The sequence below is a fragment of the Priapulus caudatus genome, unplaced genomic scaffold, assembly GCF_000485595.1.
Source record: "Priapulus caudatus unplaced genomic scaffold, Priapulus_caudatus-5.0.1 Scaffold201, whole genome shotgun sequence".
NCBI lineage: Eukaryota > Metazoa > Priapulida > Priapulimorpha > Priapulimorphida > Priapulidae > Priapulus > Priapulus caudatus.
This window is the reverse complement of record NW_014577262.1, coordinates 178,467-183,157: the sequence shown is the minus strand read 5'-3', so window position 1 is coordinate 183,157 and position 4,691 is coordinate 178,467. Positions and strand designations below refer to the sequence as shown.

General features: G+C 44.6%; 1 protein-coding gene across 1 annotated transcript in view; it reads left to right on the top strand.

The window, feature by feature from the left end:
• The window catches only part of LOC106807205 (multiple epidermal growth factor-like domains protein 6), a 48,914-nt gene extending 47,276 nt beyond the window's left edge, over positions 1 to 1,638 (top strand). Inside the window, exon 3 of the mRNA XM_014809490.1 lies at positions 464 to 1,638. The gene's annotated coding sequence lies outside the window, so the exon portion shown is untranslated. The remainder of the gene's footprint in view (positions 1 to 463) is intronic.
• The last annotated feature ends 3,053 nt before the right edge of the window (positions 1,639 to 4,691 follow it).

The following is a 4,691-nucleotide window of genomic DNA, read 5'->3' as shown; positions in this document are numbered from 1 at the left end:
TATGTATTAGTATGGTATGTATTAGAGGATGGGGATATCATCTGCTAATACTTGCTATACTACTGCACATGAATACACCCATACACATGAATCCTGTAGAGCGCACGCGCAGTCTTCCGCGATGGGAGCGCCACAGTATCGCGAGTGGCGATCCGTGGTGTTTGCCCGGGTAGGATTAGTTTGAGTTCGCTCTCTCATATTATCATATTATCATATTATCATATTATTTTCGAACAAGCCTAGCGAGTGGAGTGAATCTAGCAGAGGGGGCGGGGATATGCGGCGGTGCTATATACTCGGATGGTGATTCCACGCTGCACTCAAGCTCCCGCCCCCCACCGTCAGCACATTTACGAAGCTGGGTAGTTCGTTTTCCAATTTCGGCACGGAAATGTTCCACTTGAATTGTTGCGAGTTCGTGTGTATATTGTGTGGTGATGTTTGCTTTTTTCTCTCTTTTCAGATTCTACTCGGCGGGGATGTGATGGGAAACGGCTGAGCGCTGACTACATAAGTCGCTAGTAGTCGGCAGTCACACGATCACTGGATTAGTCGGCTGTACTATCACAACTTCTCCAGTGGCCTACACAACATCCCGGCTTATCGAGTAGCATTATAGATTATCGACTATATCCAATCGCGTCTCAATTTGTCAATTTTTAATCAAAGTAGACTTTATAGTATTTGCTAATAACTCTATATTTCGATGTGTCGTTGCACATGTTGGATTCGTCGTTTTAGAAATGATAATGCTTTTTTGTTTTTCATCGTCTTGGTGCTTTAGTTGTAGAATTTTATTTACGTTGTACTGCTTCATGATAAACTAACTAATTTAAGGCCAAATTGTAGCGAACAACTGTATTTGTTCTCTAGTATTCTATTGCGTAACTGTGTTTTTAACGTAATTTAATGCAGACGAGAAACAATGTTTAGCGATGCTGAAAATCGGAGTTTGTCCTAGCGGCCGCTTATTTCTTTGTCGACTGAACGTTGCGTTGTATATAGCACGTGGTTTACATCGTACTTTGCGGTAGATCCGTCACCTCTACGACTCGTGACGAATATGCCGTTATTGTACGTTTATATCTGTCGAACGTCTTAGAGTTAGAATGCAATAGAACGGTGATTAACAGTGTAGATGCTATTTTGTATTGTGCAGCGTCTCGATCCTTACTTAATATTATACATACGCAATGGAATGTATCGTACTTTTCATAGTCGTGTTGCAATTTACGATTTATACACAACTTTGTATTACTACATTTAGTTTTGAACATTACGACTTGTAATCGAAAATGGCTTCAAGATCACCAAAACAGGGCGATGATGCCCGCCTCTAGTGCCAGTTCATAGCCACGTCTGTGTAGCCCACGGGCAAGTACATTTAGAATGTGCCATAAAATCGAAATGGTATGTCAATGGCATTTGAGTAACACCCACCTGCTATAGGAGCATTTAAACGCAACACATTTTATTTGAATGTTTATGACTGTTATATATTCACGTCTTAGTAATCACGCGCATATTTTTGCCAGTATAAGCTCTTCGCTTACGTATATGCGCGAAACGGTTGCGCAAAACTTTGATGTTTTCGGGCAAAATAATGAATATAAGCAGGTCCGTTATGTGCCGTACAAATACGACTTTGTCGCATCACTACCATCTCATCGTATCGCCTTCACTTCATGACGTCAAACGAACAGCGCGTGTGCTGAAAAACGCTTTCGCTTGAAAATAGGGAAGCGGAAGAAGCTTCTGGCTGGGAAAGAAAAACTCGTGCCTATATGAAGTGGCTCGGAATAGAATCAATAGATACTGACAAACTGCGGCCATGATTTTCGTGCAGTCGGACGTGCGATTATTTGTCTGACTAATAGTCAATAGGTCCAAAAAACGAATTCTTTATGTTTTTATGTTAAATATTTACGAAGATCGAACAATGAATAGATATTTAGAATCGCATTGTTGGGGATATCTTGGATTTTGGATTGTTACTGACTTCACGGTAAAAATTCAGCTTGGCAGTATATCTGAAATCATTTAGTATACGCCCATTTTGGTTCTTTTACCACAAACTATGTAAAATTATTTTACATATATGTCCCACTATACATTACCATAAGCAAACGTGTAAGCGATTTGGACGGTTTACTTCTGTGGTGTAGGGAGCACGCGCATTATCCAGTCCGGCGCACATTTTCCAACGCATCGACGCTACAAGCAGATGTTAACGAGAAGAATGAGTACATTTTGTTAATGTATTTGAATGATCTCATCATTTCGTAGCTTTCTTCGTTAATTATACGATTAGTAACATAATCAAGCGAATGTTACAGCCATCTTTCCGTTGTTGACGACTGGTGAATAACACTGCGGGGGAGGAGGCGTCCTCTGGAATTATCACCTAGTCAACCCACCCCGGTGTAATCCTGTTTACCATTACTCTAGTAACTGCTTTCTTGCGTGTCGAGTCAGGCATACGATAAACTGCGTTTATAACGTTACACGGAATAATGCGATAACAACGACCTGGCGGAAGGACCGGTTTCCTCCCTCGGCATTGCAATTCCTTGTGGTAGTCCCCGGATCCCCGTGCGTGAGATTTTGGATAGCATTTAGGATTAAATTATAGATAAGTTAGTGCGAAACTTTCTGCGCTCGCTAATCTCGTGCGAATATATTCGCGATGTGACCATAGATAGCACTTTAGATCCTGATCGACAGGTTGGGAATCCTCAACCATATTTAACTTATTTATGTTATGTCTCTCTTTCTCCTCTCTCTCTCTCTCTCTCTCTCTCTCTCTCTCTCTCTCTCTCTCTCTCTCTCTCTGTCGTTTTAGCTCTGTCCTTTACTTTCTCTCTCCTCCCGCCTCTCCTTCTGTGCGTGTGTTTGTGTATTCGTGTTCTCGTGTGTGATTTTTAATAGTAACCAACCTTCCACGAACAATCGTACAACATGATTACCCAACCCACACATACACGCCATGTTGCGACACGCCCTTGGCCGTGTACGTAATTATAGCTCATAGGGTCTATGTCCCCCAGGGTACTACCGGAGGGTACCCTGGGTACGGTTCGATATATCGGAACGTACCCTGCATGGTAACTATCTGATATGGTTAGGGTTAGGGTTAGGGAGTAGGCGTAGGCGACTCCCTAGACTCGTTAGTGGAGTAGGAGAGGTACGGTCCGGCATATTAGATAGTACCAGGGTACGTTCCGATATATCGAACCGTACCCAGGGTATCTTCCAATAGTACCTTTGGAGGTACTTTGACCCTCTCAGCGTAATTATATTGCTTGGTTCGTGTATCATCAGCAATGAATCACGTAATGCGATATTTCTATATTGTTCTCTCCGTCAAACAAGCAATGGCGACAGCAGATCCATCATAGAACCGGTGTGGAGTTTGGAATTCGATCGCGCCGGTATGTGGGCGCGTATCACGAATGCATTACGGCTGAATTTACGACTCTATCTTGACTATGTATGTAGTAGGAACGCAATAGTTGTATAGACACACCTATAGGGTTGGGTTTTGTACGGGCGGGCGGGCGTGTTTGGACGGGCGGGCGGACGGGGGAGGGATGAATAGATGGATGGATGAATGGGTGGATGGATGGACGGACGGACATTTGGAAAACTAGTAAAATCGACGCTTGATATCTTTATCAATGACTGTTTCTCACACGTTTTGTCACTCGTTTTCTACTATTGATTCGTTGACGTGGGGAATGGCGCCCTATGCCACTCCCCCTCCTGGATCCGCTTATGTCCAACCTGGACTCTGCCTCGTTAGCGTTATCTCTACAAGGTTACGTGTCCTCTATCAGCACAGCGCAGGAAAGCGGAGTGCGGTATATGTGTCCTCGATTGCAGATGAAATAACCCGCCGACCGCGTTGACATGTATACGTATCCCCCCTACGGCTGTGTAAGCAGCCTGTACAATGCACTGGCAACAGCACGCGGTCAGTGATAACTCGTTACCAATGCTGGCAATTTGTCATTCTCGCCACGCATATTGTGGCAGGCAGGTGCCGCTCCTCGGAGATGCAATTACGTGTCTGTAAGTTATGCCAATCCCCCAGGCCTCGCTAAAGTAGACTGTCGCCACGCCGTGGCAGTGACGCGACGGTGGCGAAAGAGTCGGTGACACCACTGACGCAGATGGGGTCGTTGTCGTATCAGGTACTACAGATATGTACCCGAGGTAGTTTTAGGTTGTTTATTATTATGTTTATATTTTTATGTGAGGTATGTTTAGGGTTAGGGCTAGGGTTAGGGTTAGGGTTAGTGTTAGGGTACACTTCTGTAGTACAAGTCTGGTACACTTTGTGTATACATATATGTACTTCGGGTACATATCTGTAGTACCTGATACGACAACCCCCCCCCTCCAGCCCCCTCAGCAGCAACCGCTTCAGCACCACTGACAACACAGTTTCCTATGCTACCTCGTAGTGGTAGTGTAGTGTGGTAAAAGGAATCGCAGGTGAGAAACCAGACAGGGGCCGCGACGTGAACTCTCCTCCTGTGGCCCCCAGAAACCAATGTGACCTGTGGTCCCTAAATTATCAGAGCCATGTAGACCTGGAGACGTTGAGGCTTTGTGAACCACCGTGCCAGTTCTACGTGCGTGCGTCTAGTGTAGCGTAGTGACCCGAGAAGAAGAAGAATAAGAAGAAG